Genomic DNA, 14,770 nt, shown 5'->3' with positions numbered 1-14,770 from the left:
GGCCGGAGCGACGCAGGCGCTAGCCAATGGGGGCTTGGCCAAATGTGCCCGCTCCGGAGAGCGCGTCTGGTCGCTGCTTGCAAAGTTGCGAGCGAGCCGAGGAGCCCGGAGTGCAGTTGGCCGGTGGGTAGCGCGGGTGCCTCCGCTGCCGCCATGGGAGCTGGTGAGTGGGTGACGTGGGGGGCTGTCTGCCTGGGGGCCCCTTGGAGGTATCGCCTGCCTCGGCTCGGAGCTGGTTGGCGAGGCGCCCTCCGGGTTATTGCCCCCTTGGAGAGCCGCTTTGGGGGCTGCTGCCTGCCTCCCTGCCTCCCCTCTGGGACACCGAGGCCTCGGGAGGATGAGAGGACCTGACCTGCCCAGTGGCGTAGCGTGGGGGGTGCAGGGGGGGGCCCGGCCGCACCGGGCGCAACATCTGGGGGTTAGGGTTAGGGGGGCGCAAATCCACGGGTTAGGGGGCGCAAATTACTTGCCTTGCCCCGGGTGCTGACAACCCACGCTACGCCACTGGACCTGCCTGAGGAAAGATTGGGGCTGGCACCCCTCCCGGTCCCAAGGGATCTCCCCCCCCCCCCGTGGGGAGAGGCCGTGAGGACTAGACACTCAGGAAACAGAATAGGCTTGTTCTTCTCTGTGTGGGTCTGGTTTGTTTGGCAGGGCTTAAGCTGAACCCTTCCTCACAACCGGAATCTCTCGTGAGTGTTAAGGAGCCATGGGAAGGAATAAATGGAGGGCGCCTGAGCGTGTGCAGAGTGCCTTCCCTGCAAGCCCGGATTTCAGAGAGAGAAAGAGAGTGATAGCGATTTTCAGGGTTCGTAAACATGCCAGATAAAATGCTGGTGGCTGCTTGGCAGATACTTGGGATGCCTTTGTAAGCTGGTTTGCCTTGCTGCTCTTAAATGATCTGTGCAGTAGGGTGCGTAACTGGTGTTTTATACATAATAACAGTACTTGTTAATGATAGTACCGAAAGGAAGTTCTAATTTGCACAGCGCATAAACGATGGAATTTACTGTCACAAGATGTGGTGAAGGTTACCAGCCCGGATGCTTTCTGAGGGGATTCGACAAATAAATGGAAGATAAGAGTAGCAATGGCCACTTGTCATTATGGCTGTTTAATATCTCCAGGACTGGAAACCCTGTGACTTTGAATATAACTTGCTGGAGAATAATGGCCAGAAAAGGCTACTGCCCTAGTGTTGTGTGAGCTTCACATAGGTATCTTTTCGGGCACTGTGAGAAACAGGATGCTGGACTGATCCTTCTTCATAAGTTATTATATTAGCTTAATTGTAAAATTGCTCAGTTTTGAAGTATTACCAGTTCAGGCAGCCAAATAGGGTGTTATAAAGGAAAATGTTTTGCTATGAGTCTTTTGACTATCCTAAATAATCAGGGCAGACATATGCCTTGCTAATTTGGGAATTTGTATGTGCTTGTGGTGTTTGAGCCCTGACAGTTCACATGTGTACCATGCTGGTCTTACACCCATGCGCACCTCTCCCAAAGATAGTAGTGAGCTCTGCTGTCGGTGCAGGTTGGTGGTGGAAAAAGTTGACTGATTTCGCCAGGAATGCCTTCTGTCCTTCCAGTATATTTGGGAACTTGGAATTTTGCTTGTGCATCTAGCCCCAAATTAATAAGAAGTCACTGACCACCACAGTGTTGTTGTCAAAGGAATATTTTGCTAATTCTTCTTACTGGGGTTGCCAAAATGGAAAATGTATCCCAAGTCAACCCTGATATTGAACCCCAGTACTATAGCATTTTAGGGTGCCATATGTGCGCTATTATTCTTGTGGTTCAAAATTGCCATATGGTCTACTGAACAAATGTTTAAAGTGGGGATTTTCAGATTCTCCAGAATCCTTTTTGAAATACAAATGCCGGTGTCCTCCGAGGAAGATTTATCACTCTGGATTAAATGGAGGCAGGTGACAGCTTTCTGAGTGAAGGTGAAGCCAACACTCTTTGCTCTAACATCTGTGCAAACTCAAAAGGTTTGGGTTGGAGGAGAGTCAAAGTGTCTAAACAGTGGATTCCCCCCCCCCCTTCCCGCACTGTTTTGAAGCAGTTTCACAGCAAAACCAGGAAATGGAGTAATGGTGTCCTGTGACCTTTTATTATATTTAGGAGAGAATGACAATGGTTCTTTTCCTAATAGAGAAACAAAGGGAAAATGTTGGATCAGGAGTTTTGAATAATGCCGCAACAGCCTGGTTGAGGGGTCAAAAGGGACAGGACTTTTATTGAGTTGTCAGATTCTGCAGCCTGAGCCTGGATACTAGGTTGCAGTTATGAATGTGAAGAGTAGACAAATGCAAGCAACTGCAACTTTCAAAGATATATTGTTTAGCTGTGTGGAGCTTTCAAATAACAGAGGAAGTACTGAGGTTTTTCCTGGCTTTGGGAGCTTTTTACAGGAAAAGATGTGAAAGTTTTCTGTCCTTTCAAAAAATGCAGAATTTTTCTTTTCTTTTCATATGTACACCTGTCAGTTAAAAGAAATATGGGGGAGATGGAGGAAACTCCCTGTTTTGTTGGCACTGGATTGGATTGGAAAGTCAGATTTTCTCTCTATATATATTTGTGACCCATTACAAGGTTTGAGGTGATGTGGTGGTAGATCTTCTTGAAGATTACCAATGTCAGAAGCAGGTAAGGTTATTTGCTATCTAAATTGCAGACCTGTACGCATTTACTTGGGAATAAGCCAGCATTTATTCCAATTTCAACTTCCCATTCTTTAAGATCTGCTGATTACTTTTTCCATGTTCCTTTTCCATCAGAGGTGCAAATACTATGTATAATGGAGAGGGCTTTCTTGGCAGTGACAACGTAGTTATGGAATGCACTCTTCAAAGAGGATCACCTGGCACCAACACTGCTATCATTTTGGCAGCCAGACTTGTAAATAAACCCACAAAAGTTGCTAGTCTGCAAAACCTTTTTTTAAAAAATTGCCACCGTGCTGCAGACTGGCAAAGGGGATGAAGATAGTGCTGTCCCTCCTGCAGTAACCCACCACACTTTTGTGCTAGGTACACAGGAGGGAGAGACAGAGCACTTTGTGCCTCCTCCACAAGCCTGCTCACCCATCTGCAAGCAATTCCATACATATTCCTGCATCCAGTTCCTTCTTACCTCACCTCTGGCTACCAGGCTAGTGTTTAAATGAAAAGCACTCCCTAATTAAAAATAAATAAATACTCAGATGTTTTAATAGATTTTATTGACTTAATTGTGCAAGTTGTAGCCTCTTTTAAATTTTATCTGTTGTTTAATTGTGTTTTTTATGCTGCAAATACTGTCTAGAATTTTGGTATGATGGAGGGGTGGTATTGAATCATTTGAATTTAATGAATAAAGTCCCATTTGATTACTGGGACTTACTTCTGTAAATGTACAATGGATCAAAATATAATTAGAAAAGTAGTTTATCATTTTTAACAATTATCTCCTTGCTGAGAGGTAGAGCAGAATTATTGGTACTTTTGCATTTGGGAACTGAGACTGAAGAGAGGGTCTATGAGTTCATAGTACAGTGAAGATTCAAAGCTAGTTTTCCTGGGTCAAGTCTGGCTGGCTTTGTGTGCCCTTTTGAAATAGCCTGTGAAACATCCTTCATAATCACAATTTGTAGCTTTAGCAATATTGTGTTTCTGTTGTGGGTGATGCCTGCATTGCTGCTTTATCTCTTTCATTGGAAAACTGGTTTGTTCATCTGCGGAGAACACTTAAAATGGCAAGGCTGCTTATTCTGCAAAATGTATATGCACAGCCACTTGATCTCACCTTCCATTCACGAGCAATTTTCCAGTTGAGTGGCTGTAGTTGAGGTTTGCAGCACCTGTGCTGGGATGACTGGTTTAAAGAACACGCCATTTTTATGGATCGTGGAGGTTCTTCTTCCATCATTAGCTTGAGGTATCAGACTCACAAAACTGTTACATTTCGAATTCCCTAAGGATTTGGCAGTCCAGAGACAGATTGCTCTGATCTGCCACATCATGGATTGGCAAGATTAACCCCTGCTTAGACATACAGATGTGTTTTACTGGGAATTAGATGCTGTGATGGCTTTAAGTGACTCATGATGGTGTTATGATAGCATTTGACTCTGATATCTTGTTTTTTAAAAGGTTTGATATTCCAGTGTGATATGAGAAATCAGCATTCAGAATCAGTGACTTTTTATGCGTGCTTGTGAAAGGAGACCTGCAAGCAGTGGCTGTCTCTAATTTTTGTGTTTGCAAAGTGTTGAGTGTTAAGATTGTTGGAAGATCAGCCCAGGTAGCTGCTGTACATGGAACTGGGGTTTGTATGTGCGTTATCTTGTCGTTCACCTTCAGCAGCAAAATGTCCTGGGCTTCTATACACATTCTTCTATCTTCACCACATTTGCAAGATTAGGATGATAAGGTTGTTGGATCTGGCCACAGGGCTGGCCCAGGACATTTGACAGCCCTAAACAAAACTGAAAATGCTGCATGCCGATGCATGCACACTGCTGCACACATACACCCACTGTCTGCGGTGAGCAAGGGACTAAAATGAGGTGTGCGGCAGGCAGGCATTTGTGTGGGTGTGCAGGCAGATCCACCGTCCTAGGCAACCGCCTCACCCCACCTCTTGAATACCAGTTTTAGGATACTATTTCCCTTCTCCCATCTTTTGCCCCCACGTCCATCTTCTTGCCTGCAGAGTTAAGCACTCCACCACATCTGTTTAGGGGGATTGATGACCAAAGTCTGACAAAATCACTTTTGCTCTGTGACCTTCCTTGCTGGTGCAGTGCAGCTGTCGTCTTGTGCTGAACTGCGAGAAACAGTCACTTCAGTATGAGTTCACATTTGCCATAATTTCCTTAGAGGGAATTATAAGTATAATTAGCATAATTTCCTTAGAGGGAAAAGCAGAAAGATCTCCTTAGACTCCATAAACCAGGGCCGGGGAAACTGAGGCCCTCCAGATGAAGTTCTGTTGCATGGACAGTGTTCTGCCCATTAACTACCAACACTTTCTAATGAAAATGCTGTGCACTTTTTATCTCTTGATCCTGTAACTACAATTCAGAAATAAGCGGGTCTTACTCCCATATAAGTGTGCAGAACACTGCAGACAGGTAGTCTTCAAGTGCATGATCTAGCTTTGTGTCCTTGCATATGTGTACAAAGAGCTAAACAAAAATCTACTCATCTAACTGTAGCTCCTGTCTCTCCTAGCAGGAATAGTTTTGTAGTGATGGCTGTGGGATGAAAGGTTTTGGATTTTGTTCTTCGTATAAAGTGTGTGTTTATTTGCACATTGAGATGTTTTAATTGATATAGTAGCAACCAAACAGTGTGCATATTTGTATGGAGGGAGAGTACATGGATTATAGAATAGGAAATGTGATTTAAATCAGTTTGATCTTTTCTGGAAAGTTCCTTGCAGCTTGTCTTGGGAGGAGCCAGTAACCCTAGAATGTGAGGGCAAGGATGATGCTCAGAAGAAGCTGTGCAGGATGACTTGTGTAACATGCTTCCACAGTACCATAAGACCCTATTGTGTTGTGTGTTCCCCTGGGAGAGCCCAGCCCTGCAAGCTTGTATCGATATAGATTCCAAGAGGTTGTGTTGTCTCAATGAAGTGCTTCCTTTCTGCTGTTTTGTGTCAACTGTAAATCTCTAGGCTCTTTGCCAAAGTATTAGCCTGAATCTGCCCTGGCCTACTGACAGGAGGGAAAGGGTGTTAGCTAGCTAGCTGGATTGCTTTATATTCCTGTTCATATCACAGCTTGGAGCAGCAGAGAGCCAGCTTTCTCTCTGTGTGGTAGGGTTTTCCCTCTTCCAAGAGGCTCATAGCAGAGTGAACTGAGAAATGGTACCTCTGTTAGTTAGATCCTTTGCTGCTGTTAGAAATAACATATTTTCTGTTTGCATTTTGTTTTCTATTTTATTTTAAATAGTCAAACTTTACACTTCTGGGGAGCAGGGAAAGAAACATTTAGTAGAATTTTCCTTCTCTGGAACACATTTTTAAACTGGTTCCTCAATTAGCTTTTTTCTGTATCCTAGAATTGACATTTCTGTCTTGGGGCCAAACTACACATGGCATTAATCACTTGGTTTTACACTGAGTGCAGGATTTTTCTTGTAGAAATGTCTAGTGTGGTATTCTGATGGGGACCCTGCAGTGGGCTGTGGGTGGGGCAGGGTTTTAGCTTTCTCTCTAAGGGGATGTTTTTCTCTGTGCAAATTGCGCTTGTGGGGCTCCAGATGTGATCTGTGACTCCAGGGTGTGGCAGAGGGTGAAGAGCCCACTCCCAAGTCCTGCTCAGAATTAGGTCCCGCATACTGGCTGTTTCTGCAGGAAAAACCATACACCCAAAAGGCAAATAATTTGACTGGTATCACATATCTGTTTAAAACTGTTTTGTTTTTTTAAAATTGTATTTTGCATTACTGTGACCTGCCCTGTATCTTTTTGGTGAAGGGCAGGTGAAAGTAGAAGTAATAATAGTTGTTATCATTTAGATCATTATTATTCTGGTTGTTGTTGTTATATTTATACCCCACCTTTCTCCCTGGTGGGACTCAAGGAGGCTTACATATAAAAATGAGAACTGTTAAAAACATAGAAAAAACAATTAAACATTGTTAGAAGTAAAACTATATACATATATAAAATCTATTTAAAACCATACAAATAACCACAATAAAACCAATAAAAGTTTAGTCCTTATTGTGCTACTTCCTGCCTGCTATGGGATCGAAGTGGGAATTAAGCACTTTTTTCTTTTCTTTGGGTAGTGCCTGAATAACTTAGGTTCATGGGAACATAGGAAACCGCCTTAGTCAGACCACTTGACCATCTGAGTCTACAATGACTGGCCATAATTCTCCAGGGTTTCAAGCACTGAGTCTCTCTCTGCTTTATGTGGAAATGCTTGGGATCGAATAGGGGATCTTCTGCATGCAAAACAGATACTCTACCATTGAGCTTTGGCCTTTCTCCAGTACCCATGGCTTGGCTCGATTCTTTTCACCGCTTGTCACTCTTGTGAAACTGCCTCACAGTTGGGGCTCCTTGGTTACCTGTGAGACACATGGCCTTTCAACAAAGAGAACTAGAGCTTTGTCCTCAAGCTGAGGAAGTGCTGGAATTCCATGTGCAAGCCAAGGCTGAGGACGCACCGGTTTCTTTCCCTCTGCAAGCAGGTGCCCCTCCAGCCCCAAGCCTAGCTAGGCAAAGGTCAGGCTTGCTGTTCCTGCCTCTGAGCCAGTGACCTACTTTGTAGATGGGAGAGCTGTATATGCTTGTGTTCCGCTCCCTCTGGAGTGAGAGGAAAGCCAGACATGGAGGACCCACCCCTCATTATTAAGGTCTGCAATCCAAGCTCTTGGTTTTTCACAGTTTTCTGCTTAAGACTAAGAACTCTTTTGCAAGAGTCTTCACCAAGACTTCCTCTACTAGGGAACAGAAGCTGTCCTCGGATAAGCACAGAAATTACTGCACAGACTGGGATAGCCAGGTGCCACAGAAGAAAGGGCTCAGATAAACTTAGATAATTGTGTAGGAGGGAGCTTTGAAAAAAGCAGCATTCCTCATTTTTGAAGTACTGTGACCTTGTAAGCAGCATCTGCTGAAATCCAGAGAGAAAGAGAAAGCAGTTTCTCAGTACAAAGAGGCAGGGACTAGTGGTTACTAGTAGGAAACAGAAAACATTGCATAATAAAGTGCTCTTGCTTTTGGGACACTGAAAATTATTCTCTGGTTACATGGAGGCCAATTGTTTTTAGCATTGTATCATCTATGGTTGTCAACTTGTCCCCCCCCCTTTAATCTGACAAGTTTCTTGCCAACCAGAAGGAGCTCAACAGGTATCACTTTCCTGGATCTCAAAATATATGTGCAGCAAAAAGCCGCTAGGATAGACTCTTTGGTGGTGGTAGTTACAGAATGTTTTGTCAGTGACAGCAGAGAGAGCCATCCACCCTATTTGCAATTTCATTGAAAGGTGACCCAGTTGTGGACTCACATTTTCCACTTTTAGGACACGTGCAAACTTTCAAATTGAATCAGACTTAGGAGCAATAAGTTCTTCCTATTTATTTCTAGAGAAACCAGCTGTATGGCAGAGCACTGATTAGGTGGCTCTTGTGACAATCAATCACTTCCCTTCCATTTCCTTATCATGCTGTGCAGTTTACTAATTAGCTGGCCCTTGTACGATGCTTCTAAACTGTCATTATGTTAGGTGGGATTCAACCACATACCAGTACTGTAAATTTGGATTAAAGCTAACTTGGAACTCTTGTACAACAAGCCTACTTCCCCCAAAAGATCAGAGTGTTTGTGATAAGGAAAGTAACAGTAAAGTCCACTGGAAAGTGTGAGATAACTCTTCCTTTGACACAATGTCATTTTTCCTCCCCAGAAATAAGTCAGAATGAATGCTCATTACACAGCCAAGGTTGTCTGTTCTCCTTGTAAACAGGGTGAATACTCAATAAACAGGTCATTCAAAAACACATATAGAACCACAGAGTTGAAAGAGGTCTTGTAGTCCCTCTAAGCTTAACACAGGAAATCCAGAGATGGAGCATCCTTAACAGATGTTCATCTTTGGCTTGAAGACCTCCAGTAAAGAACAGTTCACCATCCCTCTAGGTAACTGTCAAGATCCTGTAACTTTCAATAAGTTTCTTCTGATGTCAAACCAAAATCTGCTTGTAACTTAAGGTGATTGGAACAAATCCTGTTCTCTGGGCTGCAGAGTACAAGTCTTTGCCCTGTTTTGTGTGTCAGTTCTCCAAGTGTTTGAAGAGTACTATTATGAGTCTCCCTCCCCTCATGTCTTCTCTCCTCCAGGCTAAAGGTATCCAGTCCCTTCATAGGATTTCTTTTCCATACCACTGGCCACCTTTATTGCTGTCCTCTGGTCCTGTTCCCATTTGTTTATACTATTCTTAAAGTGCAGCACCCAAGACTAGACACAGTGTTCCAGATGGAGTCTGACTAGTGCAGAATAAAATGGACCTGTTACTTCCTGTGACTTGTAATCTGTGGTACAAGGGCACTCCTCTCTGTTACCCAGAACATGCTTCCATCAAAAAATAAAATAGGTTTTTATTAAGGCATCAAATAAATATTTAAATACAGGTGCTTTAATAATAATAATAATAATTGTTTGACTAAAACCTTCAGGGAGATGTGAATAGCCACACTGGAGCTATAACCTGTGTCAGTAGAGGAGCAAAGGCAGGGAGAAGCACAAAGCAGGAAAACCCACAGTGACTGTTGGAGGGAGGGTTTGTCTTAGTCCTTAATGGGTGTTGCAGGAAATGGAGAGAGTTCCACCCCCTTGGTCTGGTGGTCTCTCCTTCCCCTGCCCAGCATTCCACGCCCACTGAGCATGCTCAGTTCTCATTGACCTATCTTTCCTCCTTGCCTTCCTTTCTTTCTTTCTTTCTTTCTTTCTTTCTTTCTTTCTTTCTTTCTTTCTTTCTTTCCTCTATTTGGGTTTTGGTGGGGTGGGTCCCCTGTACCCAATTCCAATTACATGAAAAGTTTAAATTTCTCATTGGATCTCTCTGGGCAACGTTCCCTTCGTTGGCTGTCAACATTTAAAAATAGCTTTTCGTTGTGAACCTGGGAGTAACATTTCCAGACAGTGGGATGGTTCCTATATTCTCTTGTTCCAGCCACTTTTCTCTATTTTTTTTTAAAAATCCTGCTTTTCATTCATTCTCTTTTCCCCTCCATTTGCCATTTTTCTGTGTAAGTGTAAATAAGTATAAAGCAAACTGTTACAGCTTAAACCCAGTCACATACTGCATAGTGTCCTGTATTTAATGTATCTAGGCACAGTGATTTAACCATCTCCTGCCTCCTTAAGAACAATCCAGGGTCCCAAGTCAGCCTCCCTTCTTTTCCTTGACCTAGGAGAAGCCCTGCTGCAGGCCTGCATTAGGAGCCTTGCCAGGGAGTTGCATCAAACCCTGCTAAAAGTTGCTGACACCTGTGAGGAGCCTGCATTTAGTTAACAAGGATTCAACAGACAGCGCATTGTGGAATTTTGGAATACTTTCCAAAGAGCAGTGAGCTGATGGACAATGTGGAGGAAGCAAGAGCCCAGAGGGAGAGAACTGGGGCCTTGCGGTAAAAATGTTGGATGCTGCCCAGAAACTTTAAAATCTGCCTTTTGAAATCAGTGAAAACTGAAGAGCACAGTTAAGTGCTCACGCTTCACTGATTTCCACAGGACAAGTTCAGCAGGAAAAAGTCAAGCTGTAGATTTGCTTTCTCTTTCCTGCATGGGAAGTTCTGTGGCATTTTCTGCTGTCATGATGTGATGGGGGAGGTTCTGTGGCTGTTGAATCTACTGCGGTCTCTGGCTGTGGGTCTAAGGGCAGAGAGTGTCAGGTGTGTGACTGAACGGGGAGGGGGAATTGATGGGTGATGAATTCTGGGGGAGGAATGTTGGGATTAGAGCCGAAACCAGTTCTCTCCCTACTTAGTGCCCCAGATGAGTCACTCTTCCTGTGCCCACACCTTTGCTGGGGATGAGTGAAACAGGGTGTTTCTTATGGGCTGTCTATTTACAAACAGTGAACGATATTTTTAGATAAAGTTAAACTTTTATTCCCTCTGGTGGATCACCCACGAGGATGAGGCGTCATTGAGCTCTCCTGATGCCTTTTGTTGGTTTGGCTTATGGTGAAGGCCTGGAGTGCTATTGAAATGGCTCCTGTTTTCTTTGAGACTATTAGTTAGTATAGATTAATTAACCCTTAACATGCTTAGCTTGTTCCCCATGCACCAAGAGGTGAAAGCGTAATTAAAGTTTAGGTACAGCTTCCCTTTTATAGTACAATGCCTCTCCCCCCCCCCCCGCCACTGCTCCTGTGAGTGAATTACCCTGGTACAGTGTCAAGATTATTTTCGCCTCTTCTGTATTTATCAAGTCTTTTCAACTCTTATGTATTTTGTGTGAATGAGGAAAAGAGAAAGTACTGCATGTTAACCAGGCGCTATTCCTAAGTGACATTTTGAATTCCCTTAAACAAGTTGCACCAAGAAAATTATTAGTCTCTTGAAGAAGGTGAGGGTCTAACTTGTGTTTAGAGCTGTGTGTGGGTAAAAGTGCTAGTGGTGGGAAAATGAGCTGGCAGGGAAAGGATTAAGCATCCTTGTGTTGCTGCCCCCTGCCAAAGTTGGTTTTCCTTTCCTGATCATTCTTCACCAAGCTGTTTTTTTTAAAATCAAAAATAATATTGGGGTGTAATATATATCCACATGCAATATCTTTGTTGGCTCTAAAGTTCTAACTTTGGTCTTGGTGACTGGGGTCATCTGATCCCCAGTAATGGAAGGAAGCCATTGCAAAATTAGGACTCCTGGGTTTCCTGGTATTCCACTGCCCAGAGCATTCAGGTTGGGGTCCTTCAGGAAGGGCAGCTCCTAGAGATGTTTATAAGTTAACAATGATGTTTTGCATTGCCCACCATCCTTTATGTTGTCCTAGAAGAGGAAACAACTCAACATAGCCCAGTAGGAGAAATATTCCTGAAAGAATTGGGAGGGGAGGAAGACAATATGTTACTGCATGCAGTGCATCCCACCCCAGATCATTGGAAATAGATGGTTGATGGAGAAAGAAAGTGTTGCACTCTTTCACTGAGAATCTGCAGTTGTTATACACTCTATACTTCCCCTGTCCCACCGCTGTCATTTTTTCTGTTAGTGACAGTTAATGAATGCCAGTGTGTTCTCCATAACAGGACAGATGGTAGCCTTGGTTGGGGCTTGGTTTACATTTAGAAAATGTAATGTGGGTGAAAAGGCTAACCTCCTCCTGCAGTGTCCAGATCCTCACCCCCACTCTGGCTATCTTTAAAAGATATGTAAAGACATAGGAGATTTGTGATCAGATCTCCAACATTTCATCTAGTTTAACCCCTACTGTATGTTTCTTTTGGCCGAAAGTATTGTACCTATCTATAGGAGCTTCCAGACTGTTACTGTTTTGGGTGGGATTGAATTGCATACTGGCAAATTTAGGTCGTGCAATTAAAGTTGATTGGGAGCTCTTGCACAATAAACCTGCTTCCCCAAAAGATTGGACTTTTTTCAAGAAGGATTGTGTGAGAAAGTTTTAAGACAATAGTAGTGTGGCTGGACTTTGGTATGTAGTGCTGGAGAATACGTTTGACTGCTTCCTCTTCTCTCTTATCTTGGCTAATTCACCTAATTCCTTGTTCTGGAAAAATGTTGGGTTCCTATATAAATAGTGTGAATCCATATGAGTCTTTGTTTCACAGGTCTTAGTTCCCAAGCCTATCGAATATTTATTTTGGGTGGACAGTCTTCTCCACTTTGAACACGGATACATTGTGTGTGTATTTATGTATGGATCTGTTTAATCAGGCTTCAAGTGGGGAACTGACACATTTGTGAGGTTTTGAAGTCTGGGAGTGGTATCAACTAAATTTTATTCAGCATGGACCCACTGAAATTAATGAACCAGACTAAGTTAGGTCCATTAATTTTAGTAAATCTTAGTTGAATACCACCCTGCATTTTCCAAACGATGAACCTTGGTTGAAATTTGACAAGGCAGTTCCATGCAGTTCTATAACATTACCTCCTTGCATTTCTGAGAGGAACCTGCTGCAAAAGAACTTGGCCTTTACCCAGATAACTCTGTTCCTGTGACTGCCTCAGCCCACATCCCACTGATTGATGGGATGGAAGAGCTGTCTCAAGTCGGCACTCATGTAGTAATTGGTGCATCCCTGGCTACGTTGGTGCACTTTCATCAGGCATGAGTGATCAGTACTGTCATTTCACTATGGCTGTGATGCAAGCCTCTTGTTTACAGTATTTAGCAATTCTTGCTACTTGCAACTTGAAGACGCATCATAGGAAGTGCTGTTCGGCTCTTGTCCTTGCCTGGGCTGGCAGAGGTGAATTACGTGCTTCAGAGCCTGCATTTCTCTTCCTTGATTCATCCATAACCAGTCATCTTTGGTATTTGATTTCACTCTTTCCGTAGCCACATGGGGCAACAAATGTTCCACTGAGACGGTGTCTTGGATTGATACCAGCTTAGCTAAGGCCTTTTTCTTTTTTCTTTTTGGTTGGATTCGATGATCACCAAAAGAAACTGGGACCTTTGTTCCTTGAAAAGGCAAGTTGGGATGACTCCGATATTAGCAATGGTAGGAAGTCAATGTTGGCTTTTAAAGTGCTGAGGGTTCTTCTGATGCCGTACTTATGCAAGGTCAACGTAAAGCATTACAAGATCCATGCTACATTGAAGGGAAATTACTGGACCTTAATGTTGTGGGCACATTCATTGCTATACAATTGCTAAAGTTGTGAACCACGTCTCAGTGCCTGGATGGGCGATCATTAACAACTTCAGGTAAAGCAAGGGCAGCCAACATTTTTGGACCAAGGGCTGCCCTTCCGGGGGCCGCATGCCAATGATGGGTGGGGCCACTTTCACTTACACATAGCTTGGGGCAGATGAGCAGGAGCAATATTATTACTCCATCTCCACTGTTCAAATGATCAGTCTTAATGACGAGGGAGGAGTGATTTGCATCTGTGTCAGGATGCTGGGTTTCACCCATCCCAGTGCTGTGTCTCCTCTATTTTTTTCCACCTTATTGCTGCCACTGCCAAACTCAGTGGGGTCTTGAGAGGATCAGAAAAATGTGCTTGTGGGGAGGGGTTCAGATTAGGTTCCTGAATTATGAATTAGTCACTCCTGACATAAACCATTCATTGTTGAAGTTAAGTGGGTATGGATCAGTGAGTGCACTGAGAGCCTTGTATAAACTGCTCAGAGTTTTCTAAAGGAAGAGTGGGTTATAAGAATAATAAATAGAGGAAATGCATTCTGCTTTGTGTAGAACAGGGGCAGGGTGAAAAATCTGTAGGTGTCCAGCTGTTGTTGAACTCTTACTCCCATTGCTCCCTCCAGCACTGCTAATGTTCAGGGATCATGGAACTTGTAGTCTAGCAACATCTGGAAGGCTGTGGGTTCCCCATCTCTGATGAAAAAGCTAATCCTGGAGCTATAATTCTGAATGGTGACTCAGCAATTTTTCTCACTGTATTTCACTCAAGCAGGGTTGAGAGATCTTTGATTAGCGAAAGAACCTGACCAATCCTTGCGTATATGAAATACTCTGTTGCATTTTGCAGTGGGCAAGGGCAGTGTTTACAGCCAGGAAGAAAGCACCAGGATCTTAAACTGCTGGTTGGGATGAGTGCTGTGCAGTCAGATAAAAGCTTAGCTGACCTCTTACTCCCATGGGAGACAATGTCTTCACAGAAGGCCACTGTGCACAACTGCGTCTGTGTGGCTTGTGTAGGCTGCTCAGCATGCCTGTGGTTTGGCCAGAGAACATTGGCCTTGCAGCTGGCAGGCTGATTTCATTTGTTTTATTCTCACTGAGACAGAATCTCTTATATCAGGCTATGGGCCGGTGTGCAGGTATCCCAGGATACGAAGCAGCAGCTGCTGCTTTAAGCTTCCCCAGCCTCTCATGGCAATACAAGTAGCTTAGCGCAGAGATGGTGTGGGTGCACCCAACTGGACACAGTTATCTAAATGTGGATTTATGGTCAGGGCCAGCCCAAGATATTTTGCCACCTCAAGTATAGGACAAGATACATACAGAATCTAACTGGACTTGCAGTTGAATTTTACTTCAGCAGTGTAAATTGGATAGCATCATCCACTGTGTCTGAGAACAGGGCTCTTTACCTTA

At 43.7% G+C, this 14,770-nt stretch overlaps 1 protein-coding gene across 1 annotated transcript in view; it reads left to right on the top strand.

Moving 5' to 3' along the window:
* Window positions 1-58: 58 nt before the first annotated feature.
* DENND2C (DENN domain containing 2C) overlaps window positions 59-14,770 on the top strand; it is a 55,626-nt gene continuing 40,914 nt past the window's right edge. Inside the window, exon 1 of the mRNA XM_082226946.1 lies at window positions 59-163. The gene's annotated coding sequence lies outside the window, so the exon portion shown is untranslated. The remainder of the gene's footprint in view (window positions 164-14,770) is intronic.

Source organism: Podarcis vaucheri, assembly GCF_965113315.1.
Source record: "Podarcis vaucheri genome assembly, chromosome: 6".
Lineage (NCBI taxonomy): Eukaryota > Metazoa > Chordata > Lepidosauria > Squamata > Lacertidae > Podarcis > Podarcis vaucheri.
The sequence above is the reverse complement of the archived record's forward strand: the minus strand, read 5'-3'. Positions and strand labels throughout refer to the sequence as shown.